Source organism: Ictidomys tridecemlineatus, chromosome 4, assembly GCF_052094955.1.
Source record: "Ictidomys tridecemlineatus isolate mIctTri1 chromosome 4, mIctTri1.hap1, whole genome shotgun sequence".
Classification (NCBI taxonomy): Eukaryota; Metazoa; Chordata; class Mammalia; order Rodentia; family Sciuridae; genus Ictidomys; species Ictidomys tridecemlineatus.
The window spans coordinates 105,194,294-105,209,269 of record NC_135480.1 but is presented as its reverse complement, the minus strand read 5'-3'; the positions used below and the strand labels follow the sequence as shown (position 1 = coordinate 105,209,269).

At 43.0% G+C, this 14,976-nt stretch overlaps 1 long non-coding RNA gene across 2 annotated transcripts in view; it reads left to right on the top strand.

Annotated features, from left to right (window-relative positions):
• LOC110598453 (uncharacterized) overlaps nucleotides 1–14,976 on the top strand; it is a 258,358-nt gene that overhangs the window by 63,391 nt on the left and 179,991 nt on the right. For both annotated transcript variants that reach the window (XR_013437955.1, XR_013437956.1), the window contains exon 2: nucleotides 10,782–10,901. This is a non-coding gene — a long non-coding RNA (uncharacterized LOC110598453). The remainder of the gene's footprint in view (nucleotides 1–10,781; nucleotides 10,902–14,976) is intronic.

Below are 14,976 nucleotides of genomic sequence, written 5' to 3'. Positions count from 1 at the left end.
CCCTACAGCAATCCCAGGCCAGGATTTTTGTGCAAAGGAAATTTATTTGTGATAAAGTTACATGTTTAATTTTTTTTTCTTTGAATAGTCACTTGAGGCTTACTCAAAAGTCAAATTAAAACAAATGATCCTAAAACTCTTTTGAAAGGGGAAGTTGGTATTACTATCTTCTTCAGAGCACTTTGACACGATAGCAGAGCCCCATCTTCTGATCATCTCTACTTTGGTAATGGGGGGGGGAATGTGGCTGAAATATTACAAGGCTGGGTAGTCTTTCCATTTAAAGTACCAGAAGAGACAAAGAGGCAAATGAAAGGCTCAGGGTCTCTGTGATTAAAGCAGTCTAAAGTAGTTCTTTTTGCACTTCCAAATGGTGTAGTTCTCCACGGAGCTGGGAGGAATGCTCACACCCACAGGAACAGACTTGGAGGGAACCCCATCTCATAGCCTGTGCCCTCTGCTGATATTTGACCTCTTCTGGAACAACTTGAAAGGAACAGCTAAGCTTCTGGCCAAGATTCATATCCAGACATTTTTAAAGTACAGGTTCAAGTTCAAAACATTAATCCAACTATTTCTCACAAATCTCTGTAGTCGTTTCAGTGTACAGAAAACTTTCAAATCAGACAGTAGACCAAACCTAGGTATTTCTTAAAACTGGATTTGCTCCACCTCCAATATTTTTACATACTGAACACAGACAGAGTAGTCACAATGTTATCTGCGAATTTTAATCATCCAGGCCTTAAGATTGCAAACATTTAAAACAAAAGAGGGAGAAAAATAATAACTTCTGGCTTTTAATAAAGGAGACCATCTTACCAAGAATCAGCAAAAATCACACGTACGTGAACACAGAAGACAAAGCAAGATAGGCTACTCCTTCTTACCCACAATGCCCTGGGCACTGCAATAGCAGCGCACAGCCCCAAATAATGAACTCACGTCCAGTCCCCTCACTAGTTGAAAAAAATTTGTTTTTCATAAGAATATTTGTCACTGAGACTCCACAGTTAAGTAGCAGACACACCTTTCAGAGTTACCACCTTTTAAAGCCCTTGTTTTTTTTTTTTTTTTTCCTCTCCCATTTTGGAAGACAACAGGGGACTTCCCACTTTGGAATGGCTGGCATGCCTTCCGCTACCTAACTGCATGATGCCTCCATAGATACAAGGCTCCTGAACTTCATATGTGATGTAGGGCTCCTCCCACTCATAAGGAATGCGACACTCATTTGCCAAGGGGAGAATTTCTGCAGTGCCAATCAATCAGCACAACCAAACAGTTTCTGTGATATCTGGGGTAGCCAAAGGAAGGCACCTAATGGTTTGTTACACTAGCCAAAGGGCTTTTAGAGGTGACATTTTGTACTCTAGGTGTTGGGTTTAAAAACAAGCAAATATGGAAAATATCTATAGGTTTTGTTGTGTTGTTGCTGTTGTTGTTTTGGTACTAGGGATGTCCGAGTTACATCCCCAGCCCTTTTTTTTATTTTCTATTTTGAGAAGAGTCTCATCTAAGTTGCTTAGGGCCTTATTAAGTTGCTGAGGCTGGCCTTGAACTTGTGATCCTCATACCTCAACCTCCTGAGCTGCTGGGATTACAGTCATGTGCCACCATACCTGGCTCTATAGAGGTGCTTTATCCCCCCATTTTCTTGGAGGTGTGGGGGGGCATGGGATAGGTACTATTCTATTTAGGTAGACTGGCAAGGAGAACTATAGATTTGGGGGACTTCCTTAAAAATAATTATATTATTTCTATAGTTGATATGGATGTATACATACATACCATACATACACTCATGCATGTAAACACACATATACACACACAACATACACATATGCATGCAAATATATGTATGTGTGTATATATATGTATGTGTGCGTGCATATATATAAAATCTCCATTCTCATTTAACGTGAAATCATATGGAAACGAGACAATGAGGATTTGGAGGAAATGATCCCTCTACTTCTCTGGGTGTAGATTTGGAAGGATGAGAAGATTCATAAGATGTCTTCTCCCCAGAACTGCTAAAAAGGAAGTTTGTAGGAGGGTATTAAAAGGGATATCTCAGTATAGCAAACCTTTAAAAATTTTGTAATATTATAATATCTTGCATCCATAAATCCCTTTCACTAACCCCCATTCCTTTGGGTCCTCTTGCCCCATCCTTATCCCAACTCCTGGCAGGAGAGAGCTAAAATAAAACCTGCTAGAAACACCAGTGCTATTACCCAGTGAGAAGAGGTTAACTAAACCTAGGTCCAGAACTCATAGAATAAATGCATTTTATTCACACTGCTCAATTTGTTGAAAGAAACAGGTTATTGCCCAAAATCTTTTCCCAAGAAGTTCAAGTCATTTGGCTATCAAAATTGACTTTCTCTTTATCCTCTAGAGAGAATGATTTCTCCTTCTGACATACATCAAGGGACAGTGAAGAATTGAGAGGATTTTGGCTTACCCAAGATTAGGAAGCATGGTGCTGGATCATGGGCTAAGACCAAGACCTATGCTCCCCCACCAGCTGCATAGGTCCTTGTTTTTCAAGAGTGTTACTTTGCAGTGTTACCCTTTAGATGCACAGGAGTTCAGTTGATGCTCCTGGGCTGCTGAGTGGGTCCAAAGACCCAAATGGGCCCGTAACCATCTCACACTTAACTAAGTTAATTTAGATGAGAGAAATAGTTCTGGTGTTCTGTCAGACAAGTAGGGTGACTATTGATAGCAATAATGTCCTGTGTACTTCAAAGAAGTACATATAAATGAAAGATCAATGTTTTCATATAAAGAAAAGATCAATGTTTGAAGATCTAGATATACATATTCCTGGTCTGAACATTATACAACGTATTGGAATATCACATGGTACCCCTTAAATACATATAATCTTAGTACAATTGAAAACTAAACAAATTAAATTTTAAAAACTTTTCAAAAGAAACAGTTAACTGGGAAAGTTGTTTCAATATGACATCCTTTGCTGGTTTCAGGGACCCATTTCCTGACAGAGAATCAACATTTTTTACACATTTGAGACATTTAGGTAATTTCAAACTTTCTTTTCATGTAAATCTTTGAGAAAAATAGGGCACAGGGACATTAGGATGACAACATGAAAATGATTGAACTTTCAAAATGTTTTGTTTTTCACTATTGCTAACATGAGAAATGATTTGAAATGGCAACTCAGATCACGTGACCTTTACCAAGACCTGTCCTTCCCTGGTTAGGATTAGTTATTCTGGGTGTGCCACATCGTCCTTTTTATGCCAGTGGATTTTGGATGTGTAAACAATCAGTTATGATCATTCAAGCCCTTACCAATCTTTTTTTTTTTTTTTCTTTCGCCTAGTGTCAGGTTTTACAGAACTAACCTGTAGTATTTCCTGGATCCTTGACTTCATTTCATTCTTTCCAGAGGAGCCTTATATACTGCATTGCAGATAAGTGCACAAATGACCTCACTGCAGAGGGAAACCATCTATCCTAGGTCATAGAATTTCATAATGCTCAGGACTCTGGGGTCTTTTAAAGAAAACCATAAAATGTGAGTTAAAGTTCACTCATATCCTATAGTTTTACTTTAAATAAGGAGTACGACATCATTAGTTTCTGCTTCCAAGTAGTTTCATTCTAGACCTATCTGAAAAAAACATCTAGATTTTTTTTGACACCTCTGCTACTCTGATGTGATCTGATGGCAGCTATGTCTTCCACCCCTCCTCCTAGTCAATGTGTTATGATCAACATTGAGCTTATGCTTTTTATTAATTCAAGTTGATGTAATTTCTTCCAGAAAAACTCTCTCTCTCTCCTTATTGGTTGCTCAGTAGTTAACATTTTGGATGGTGATATCAACTAAGTTTAACTCAGGCATTCAAGAGTGGTTGACTAGTTTAGAAACTCAATAAGGACATTTGTGTTATTGTGTATAAACAATGGAGAAAAATAGCTTGTGTTAATATTTGTGCTTTTAAGAAACATGAGGCCTATTATTATTGCTTAAATAAAAAATAGCACACAGAGTCTTCATAACTCTTATTCTAATAATGATGGTGTGAAGATTATCTAACAGACCTATGTATTATGAGTGCATTAGCTGTGGTCCAACCCTCAGCTGGGTTTGCATGGAGCTTTTGCACAAGTGAGCAGTATTTTGAGTTTTCCTGCACATTTTATGTCCTCTCAAACTTTTTTTTTAATTTAAATTTTTTTTAAATGGACAAGGTTAATATGACACATGGTGATTTGGTGAATGTATTGGGGTGATTGGAAAGGAGCAAAGTGACAGGTCTGGGCCAATGAGGTGAGAAATGGAATAGTGATAGATCCAGACTTTCTTGCGACTTGACTCATCATGCTAAAGTAACAGGACATATGCAGGGTAGTACGTGGGGGCGGAGCCACAGAAAAACTAAACCCTTCCTTTCCTGGGAAACAGCTAAGGGGACATAACATCCTCTCATCGGCAGGATTGAGCTGATTCAGGAATATTCAATAAGAATTTGTCCATTGACTAGTATTTGTTGAAGGCTTGCTCTGGACCCTTGCAGCACATGCTGTGGAAAGTGTGAGAGTAGAACATGCAGTAGGTGTTTGAAGAATTTACCATCCTGAAAGAAATGACTGTGCACGCCGTTTAGTTGTTCCAGAACATGCCCGAGGAGGACTGTCTTTCAGGACAATGCGCCACAGGGGCGGGGGAGATGTATGCATGGCTCCTGCCTTCGGGAGCTTGCGGGCTCCTGAAGGATGTGGACTCATAAGCAGGTCATTCCAGTGACACATGGAATGTGTTTTGTGCTGTGGTGACAGGAACCTCGCTAACACTTCACAGAGCTGTGAGAGGCCTAAAGAATTACTTATTCAGTGCCCACCCAAATTATGGACCTTTGCTTTGAAGTCCCAGAGGAAGGAGAGACACATTTTTCCTGGAAAAAGGGTAAGAATTGGTGAAGTCTTCATTGAGGAAGTGGCATCCAATTTGCACTGAAAATTAAGTAGAATTTTCTCAGGCTGAGTGAGATGAGAACAGGAGAGAATTCCAAGAGGAGCTGGCATAGAAGGAGGCCTGGGTTTGTGAGAGGATGTGGTGTGTTAGCTGAACAAGGTCTAGTTTGGTTTGGCTGAAATCTATGGGGTATGGAAGGAAATGGAGGAAACAAGGTCAGGAAAATGGCCGGGGGCCAGAGTGTGAAAGCCAGGGGGAGGAATCTGTTGTTTGTCCATGTGTTTGTATCTGAAAGGCAATAAAAGGTCATTGCTATTGGACAGGAGGTCTCAAAAAAATAACTTGGGCAGTAGAGGAGGAAAGAGATGGAGGAGAAGAAAGATTTTGACAATGGTTTTCAACTGGGATGAGCAGTGTATCAGAGCAACCTGGGAAGCTTTTGCAAAATACAAAAGCCTTCGCCTTCTACCAAGCTTCCGACGTCTTGTGGGTTAATGGGAATGTAAGCAAGGATATTTTGAAAAGGCTGGCTAGGTGATGGGCTTCATCCCTCCCTCTGCTCTTGCATTGGTCTAAACAAGAGATGCTCAAGTAAGGCTCTGACAGCAGAGATGAGAAAGGATGGACTTATGGATCTGAGAGAGGCATGAGGGTTTGAAATAAGTTGGACAGATTAGAGGCAGGAATGTTGGAGAGGAAACAGCAAAAACATCCAGGTATTTCATTTACAGGACTCAGAGGAGCCCCCAGAGGAGGAACAAGATCTGTGGATAAAATTATGTAGTCTATTTGATACACATAGAACTTGAGGTAGGCAATTGGTAACATAAGAAGCTGGCATTGAGAAGGGCATAAAAGCATATAAACTGTCAGGCATGATGGTACATGCCAGCAGCTTGGGAGGCTGAGGCAGGAGAATCATGGGTTCAAAGCCAGCCTCAGCAAAAGCAAGGCACTAAGCATCTCAATGAGACCCTATCTTTAAATAAACTACAAAATAGGGCTGGGAATGTGGCTCAGTGGTTGAGTGCCCCTGGGTTCAGTCCCTGGTACCCCTCCCCCCCCAAAAAAAGCATATAAACACAGGTCAACTGTGAAGCAATAGGAAATAGCCATCAAAGTAACCATTAAAAGCAGCAAAAAGCAGGAGGCAAGGGAGACCTATCTGTGTTGGTTGGAGTAGACAGGTAAGTCTTGGATAAGTGGAATCTGAGTGGTATCTCAAAGCATTAGTGGGATATTCAGTCTGAGAGATGTGGAGGTTCAAAATGGAGAACATTTGCAAAAAGGAATGGATGAGAAAGAAAAAATGCTGTTTCAATAGGACAAGATGATAAAATAAACGACTTAATCATAAAACTAGTGTACTCCCATTTATTCTTTACTTCTAGCAGGATCCATTGTTATTCATAATTTATAGAAGAAGAAATAGGTTCCGAGAGGTTAAATAGATGGCTCAAGTTGTTCCAAGTTGAACAGTGTGCCTTGTCCCTTAGCTCCCAGCTCCTGTTCTGACCCGTTGGTTGTGTGCCCTTAAGGCAGTGTTCTTTCTTAATTATTTTCCTATCCCTCCTGGTTAGCATGGAGCCTGAAAACAGACTAGATGCTTGGTACCTATTTGTTGAATCAAACTACAAATTACCAGGTCTTTTGTGCATAATTATTTCCCATCCACATTTAAGATTAAATATAGAAACGTAATGCTGTCAGACTACAAAGTTCCTTGAGATCTTCTGATCCAACTGACGCACTTTATAGGGGCAATCGACACTCAGAGAAAGGAAGAGACTTACCCCAAATCTCCCATCCAGGTATCAGCAGAGCTGAACCAATACACCGATCTCAGTTTCTCAACCAAGATTTTTCTCCCATCCCACTCAATCCAAGAGACCCACATGGGAGAAATGTGAGCTAGTCCTCCCTCAGATTCTGAGTCTCCCAAGTTAGGCAAAGATGGAGAACACGGCGAGGTCTCAGAGGTGATTGGAGAGATGTGAGCTCTATTTTTTTTTCAATTGGCAGTTTCCACATTGAATAAAAGAAGGCTGACACAGGAATTAGATACAAGAACTAGTGCACAGTTCTTCTGAGAAAATCAACAATAGCAAGAAGAAGAAATGGAAGGTTGAGGGAGGCAGTAGATTTTCCAGTGAATGAGGACAGGATGCTGTGGGATCCCCTTTGTCTTGCTTTCTCCTGAGTGTAAGACGGTGTCCTCTCCCTAGGACAGGTGGGAAGACCTCCCAGCAGGAGAGCTGGTGAGGACCTGATGCAGGCCTGGGGCAGGAGTCCACACTGGGCTTCCAGACCTCCCTGGGGCTCCAGGGTCCTCGTCTGTCAACAAGAGGGTTAGAGGAGATTTCTCTCTCTTGTGTTGGTCCCTTGCCCTCTCAACTAAACACCCGCCCAAAGCTAATGGGCAAGTGAGATGGAGAAGTCGGCTGAGGCTGTTCGTCTCTGTCATGGGTGTTGACTCCTTCAGGGGGCAGACAGGGATGTGACAACAACAGGAGAGACAGAAGGATCTGTTGAGTTGTTCCAGGACACCTGTGAGGAGAACCATGTGTCAGGCACTGTGCATCATGGCGCAGGCAAGAGGCATTCACACAGCTCCTGCCCTCAAGGAGCTTAGAGAGTCGCGCTGGAGAGACGACACCTAAGCAGGTCATCCAATGATGGGTGGCACGCGCCATGTGCTGTGGTGATGGAGGCGCCTCACCACCCTTCCCAGGGCTGGGACTAAGAAGATGATGGCTAATCTGAATCCAGCCTGAAGAATTATTTATTTAGTATCCACTGAAATTATCCCTTTGCTTTGTGCTGGGGGTTCAGAGGATGAGGCAAAGTCTGTCTTTGAGGGGCCCATGGTCTCACTTAAGAATTAACAAAATAATTCTTTATCTCCCTGGTACAGTTCATGCCCTGGGTTCCTCTGTGTGTGGTTACAAAACATACCACACACAGAGGAGCCCAGGGCATGAACTGTACCAGGGAGATGAAGAATTATGTAGGATCCCAAGCCCACTTCCTTCTGGAGAAGTCTGGCAAGATGACTTACCCAAGCTGCGAGGAGCACTGTGGCTGGAGCCATCTGGAGATGGTTCCTAAAGGTGGGCACACTCTGGGATTAGAGTAACACCACTGTGTCGGGCTTGTTGGCTCCTCTGGTGCCTTCCGCTGAGCTGCTGGACTCGGTGAGATGCCTCTGTGCATAGGAACTGTTGGCTGTGGGGGCTGCTCTCACCTGGTTCCTGTTAGCCTATCCTTCTGGGCTCAACTCTGATCCGGACTGCCGTGCTCTACCTGTCTGCACATTCTGAGAACAACCATGAATGTGCCTCTCTATGTATTTATTTAATTATTTGCTTGTTTATTTATTTCTTAATATTTATTTATTTATTTAGCGGTGCTAAATCACATCCCTGGCCCTTTTTTAATATTTTTTTTTAGAGATAGGTTCTGGCTGAGTTGCTGAGGCTGGCTTTGAACTCACAATCCTCCTGCCTCAGCTTCTTGAGTCACTGGGATTACAGATGTGCACCCCTGTGCCTGACTCTTGTTTTTGCTATGTTAAAAAATATGTTTTTAAAATTTTTATTTTTAAAAATGAACATGCCCTGAAATTTGTATTTTTGAATACAGCTCTATAGATTTAAGTCATGTATCGATTCATACACTCACCACCAAAAGCAGGATACAGAACATTTATCACTCAGGACAATTTTTCCCTCTCATTGCTTTATGGTGTGCTTTCCTCTTCTTCCCCATCCCTGCAACCACTGACCTGTTGAGAATGTCATGTAAATGCAATTCTGTGAGTGTGACTTTTTTTTAAAATAATGACTTCTTTATTCCACCTAATGCCCCTGAGATTCATCCACGTTGTTGTATGTGTCCACAATTTGTTCCTTTTCGTTGCTTAGTAATACTCCTCGTGTGGCAACACTGCCCCTGGTTTATCCATTCACAGATTAAAGGACGTTTGGATTTTTCCCAGTTTTACGTGGTCATAAATAGAATGCTATGAATATCCACGTGCATGTACTTGTATGACTGTAAATTTTCTTTTCTCTAGGGTGAATACTAAGAAGCAGGATTGCAAGGCCAAACCCTTATTTTAGGTCCCTCCCTACTTTGGAGCCTAGTCTGCCCCACCCCTGGGACTTGTGATCCTGGATCACATTCCTGCCTTTCCTCTTCCTTGAATGAGCTGGTCCTGTCTACCAGTTTTATTTCCATCTCTTCCATCCCACAGCCTTCCTCTTTCTGGCGAGGAACTCCTAGCGCATAATAAAACTGAAGCCCATTTTAATTAGTCTGAGTCTGTTTCGGCTCTGAATTTGCTGTGATTTGGATTATTGCACCAGTATTGTAGTACCCTCTGCTGGCTGATCCACAAAGCTGGCTTCCTGCCTGTGCTCCGAGGGAAACTGTAGGTGCAAGGGAGAGAGAGGAGAAGAACTGGGGGAAGGGGAGGAAGGCGGCATGGCGGACTCTCATTGTGGTGACAGCCTGACAAGGGCCCTCCGTGTATTTGATGCTACACATATAGAGAAACGCTGTAATATTTTTGTGGAGCTCTACAATATTGTACTTGTCTTCTCAATTGTAGGCAAAGATGGGCTGTCTGGAAAGCTGGACTCAGCCTGGAGCCTGTTACCCAGATTGCTATTTTGTAAAGCCTTCCGCATACAAATGACTCAGATCCAAACATTCAGAAATGATCTTGGAGGGCCATCTGGTTCTTGCTGGTTCTAAAGCTTCATTCAGCCTGGGGTGTGGATCCAGTTCAAAAGATAGTGAGGGCTCTTCATGGAGGGTTAGTACGTTCCACTGACCAAGGCTAGAAGCTGGCTCTTAAAAATAGCCAGGGCTGATGCTCCCAGGGCTGGCAGAGGCTGCCTCTCATAGGTCAGTGAACGTCTGACAAGTGTCTAATTGATGATAATGCGGTCGAACGGTGGTTTCGAAATGCGTGCATGCACACACACACACACACAATTTTGTATCATCTGAAAACATGTGTTAATTTGTTTGGGTGTCTGAAACAGTCTGGGAATTAGGCTGAACCAGCATGTCAGACAGTGAGGTCTATGGGAGCCTTGTAATCGCCGAGATGTGTCATTTTTAATTTGTGAAGACAATACTGCCAGCCTTGCAGTTTGGATAATGGTGCTGATGGGTTTGCTATTTACACTTGCTGGCCGCTTGCCTTTCTGAGCAAAGGTACGGCTGCAGATTCTGTGGACAAGGGACAGGGAGTGTTCCCTCTCTGGAAGGCTTACAGCTGGAGAAGGGATGGGAGCCTGTGATCTCAGCCTCCGCTCTGGGCAGTGACCAAGTCCAGACAGAGCAGAGAAGGGGCCACTGGGCATCAGGGAACATGGGTTGGAGACAGCCAAACGTATGCAGTGGTGCCACTTGCTTGCCTCACTTTTTGTTTTGATGGGCTTTTCTCATCTGGAGGTGGTGTGGGGGAGGGGGATGCGCTTTTTTAAGCATGCACAGACAGAACCAAATTAGATCCCACAGTAAGACACTGGAACTCGTCCATTAGTGCTTCATCACACTTGGGATCTAAGGTTACCAAAGGCAGGGACTGTATCTTATTTATGTGAGCCCCTCGCCTGGCACATTATTGAGTATTAAAATGGAGCTTGTTCAATGCTGTTAATAAAGGCATGGCTTTTTAAGGGTTTCAGTATGTCCTAGAAGGCATCAGGGCCTCAGGACATCGGGAGGACCCCTATGAATGTTGGGGTCATGGGTCAATCAGAGCACCTTCCCCTGGGTCATTTGTCCCTCTTACGTTCTCTCTCAGTGGAGATGCCTGCATCCCACACCCGATGGTCTCATCTCTCCAAGGCAGTGGCCCCTCAGGAAATCTTCACCACGGAAGAGGAGCCCAGACTCCGGGGATCTCCTGGATGAATCACAATTGGTAAGTTCTCAGCAGCAAGTTCAATATTTGTCTCCCAAACCCAACACCTTCGGGGTGCCTCAGTCCTCCTGGCCCTGCCAGAAACATGAAGCGCACCCCTCTCGAGTTAAAAGCGAAAGTTACCGATTTAGGACATTTTCATCTGTCCTATGTACCTACTTGACGGAGATGAAATGGCACGTTCCATGGCTTCTCTCAATGGAGAAATGTGACATTTCTGGTTTTTTTGAGCTCCATCGAGGCTGCTGGTCTCCAGGGAGAGATGTGACTGGGCTCTGCAGTCGATTGGTTTTCTTCAACAGGATTTTTCTCTTCTTTGCTCTGGAGATCCTACTTTCACATTGAATGCTAAGATTTGTTGGGTGCTTCTCTGGGTCCCTTGCCATATCAGTCAGGACACGAGAGACCTAGGCTGGCTTCTGCTGCATGGTGATGAATAGATCCGTTTTTGTTTTGTTTTGTTTTACTTTGTTTTGTTTTGTTTTAACATAAAAGTCACCACTGAATCCATTTTGAAGTGAAAAAATGCAGCCCTGTTAAATGCAATCACATCTGTGTGCCGCTGTCACCACCATCCACAGAAACTTGGTCATCTTGCAAAGCTGAAACTCTGGGCCTGTTAAGCAATAATTCCTCCTTCTTACCTCTCCCCAGCTCCGGGCAACCATCTTCCTACTCTCTGTCCCATGAATTTGAACTACCCTCCTTACCTCATTTAAGTGGAATCCTTTGTTGTTCTGTGACAGATTGACATCACTTAGCACAGTGCCCTCCAGGCACACCCATGTCAGAGCACAAGTGGAAATCTCCTTCACTTTTTTAGGGCTGAAGAGTCTTTCATTTTGTTTCTCCATTCACAGACACTCGGTTTGCTTTCATCTTTTGGTTATTAACCATAACACTGCTGAGAACATGGGTATGAATATTTCTTTGAGTTCCTGATTTCAATTTTTTTGGGAAGTGAAATTGAGGGATCAACGAATAATTACATTTCTAATTTGTTGAGCCTCCACCACTATTTTTCATAGAGATTACTTTATTTTACATTTGACAAAGAATCCCAATTCTCCCATGTCCTCATCAATACTTTTTTTTTTTTTTTTGCGGGGGTGGGGGTACAGGGATTGAACCCAGGGGTGCTTTACCACTGAGCTACATTCACAGTCCTTTTAAATTATTTATTTATTTTTATAAGAGCTTTGTAGATACACACGATAGTTGGGTTCATCTTCACAAAATCATACGTGCGTGGAGTTTGACTTCAGTTCATGATCCCCCCTACTTTGCCGTCCAGCCTCTCCCTGGCCCTCTTCTCCTTCCTCTACTTTACTAGGATTCCTGTAGCTTGTCTATTTATTTATATTTGATTGGCTCTTGTTACTTATGCATACAGGTGAAATTCCCTGTGGTATATTTATACATGTACGTCTCATGATTTTTAGAGAATTCACTGTGCATCCCCCCGCCCCTCCATTCTGCCCCTGGATCTCCTTCTCTCATCAACCCTTTTTGTTTTGTGTTTGACTTTTCTGTGATCCATAGCCTGGTGGTCTTTCATTACGTTTTTTATGAGCATTACTTGAATGATTAGTGATGTGGAGCGTAGTTTCAGGTCATCCATATTTTCTCAGTTCTTTGTTGCTCTTTGGAGAAGAGTCGAATCTTCAAGTCGGTTATCCACGTTTGAATCAGGTCTTTTTATGGCTGTGGTGGCTTAGCTGTTGCAGTTCTTTGTATATTTTGGATCCCTTATCAGATAGATGATTTGCAAATGCTCTTCTCTGTTTAGTAGAACAAGGTTTTATGTCATCCAGTTCTATCCAGTTTTCCTTTTGTGGCCTGTGCTTTTGGTGGCCAAATCTTCTAAGCGTTTCCTAGTTTCAGGTCTGACTTTTAGGTCTGCGATCTGTTTTGTGCAGTGCCTGTTTCCACGTCTAACACCGCCCTCACGCAGGGCTCCCCTGGAGGAGCACGCGGACAGCAGCTGCTCCCTGTCTGGTGAGCCCTGAGCGTGTATCTGGCACAAGGCGAGTGCGCTCAGTCAACCCTTGTTGAATGACACAACTTTACCAGCTCTAACGGGAACAAGACAAGTAACACATTTATAGTGATTTCCCGTCACCATAATCATTATAGAAGTTCCCCAAATTTCAACTATTGGGAAGACCTGTACAGACATTTTTGAGTTAAAGAATAATGCTATTTTCGAGCGCTTTTTAAACTTTCCGTTTATTTCCTTTTCTCTGAGGTTATTTAATGGAACATTTGGGCACCTGTGATGATAACTGGGCGCTTATCACACCTGGCCCAAGTGCCTGCCTGGTGGGCTCCAGCTGTGGCACAGCTGGCTGGGTGGTGATGGCAGTGCTGTGTAAGGAGATCATGTCTTTCATCCACACGAGTCCTGTGTCAGTCAACGTTGTTGTGTCACTGCAACCAAATGACCTGACCAGAGCCACTTAGAGCAGGGAAAGGTGTATTCTGACTCACAGTTTCAGAGGTCTCAGTCCACGCTTGACCCACTCCATAGCTCTGGGCCCAAACTGAGGCAGAACATCATGGCTGAAAGGTGGAGCGAAGGAAAGCAGCTCAGGACAGGGCCACCAGGAAGCAGAGAGAGGGCGCCTCTGCCCAGGGACAAAATATAAGCCCCATCTCCACCAGTCACACCCTACTTGTCTGCAGTCGCTGCCTGGTTCATCTATGTTGGTGGATTAATCCACTGATTCAGCTACAGCTCTCACGATCATGTCACCTCTAAACCCTCTGGCATGGTCTCACACATGAGCTTTTGGGGACACCTCATATCTAAACCATAACAAAATAAAATGAAGTTACTTATGTTCTTATTATCCGTGAGTGGGACATTGCATTTCCAGCTATTTTGATGAACTGTTTTATATGTGGATGTGAGTGTGACACAGTTTAAAATAAGACCACTCCTGGTTACTGCTATAGTTTGGATCTTGAATGTCTCCCAAAGGCCCATGTGTTGAAGGCTTGGTCACTCGCCTGTGGCGCTATCAGGACGTGGTGGAATCTCTAAGAGGTGGGGTCTAGCCAGGTGTGGTGACACACACCTTTAATCCCAGCAGCTTGGGAGACTGAAGCAGGAGGATCCTGAGTTCAAAGCCAGCCTCAGCAATTTAGTGAGGCTGTAAGCACCTTAGCAAGACCCTGTCTCAAAATAAAATATAAAAATAAAATATAAAAAAAATGAAAAGAGGTAGGGTCTAGTGGGAGGAAGTTAGGTCATTGGGGGCATGGCCTTTGAGGAGATATTGGGACATTGGCCCCTCTCTCCTTCTCTCTCTTTGCTTCCTGGCTACAACAAGATGAACAGACTTTTGTCACCATGCATTCCCTACCTTGCAACTGGCCCAAAGCAACATGTCCAAGCAACTATAATCCCAAATAAACCTTTACTTCTTGTGAGTTTATTACCTCAGGTGTTTTGTCACAGCAATGAAAAATAGACTCAACAGTTAAGCTGTTACTTAAAGTCATGGATACTATCCCCACCCAAACCCCACACATTCCACATTTTCCTGGTGAGTTTTCATTGTGTTTGAAAGACAGTTACACCTACCATTTTCTTGATAGATACCTCTGTAAGGGGTGGTTTGTGTTCTAGCTTGTGCCATGGCCAGAATCAGACCTTTCTGAGACATAGTACAAGGCTATTTTCATGGAACCAATCAAACAGCAACAATATCATCCAGGAGATCTGTGTTTTGACTTAATTCTTTCCTTCTGAATGAGGATGGGCAAGTGACTTACCCTTGCTGGGAAAGAGTTTCTATATGTCTAAAAATGTAAGGATTTTACCTACTATCTTACATAAATGTACAATGTAAATTTTATTTATACAGTAAGTACCTTGTTTATTATATTGTATTTTCCATCTTTTTGAAAGAGAGGGGAAAAGAGGTTTAACTTTTATTGAGCACCTTCTATTGGTAGATATGGTGACAAGTGTTTATGTAAGGTATCCTATTAATGCTCAAATGATTCTATGAGGAAGTCCTTGTTAGGTTCATCTTAGGTTGAAATTTGGATGTTCCTAGAGGTAAAA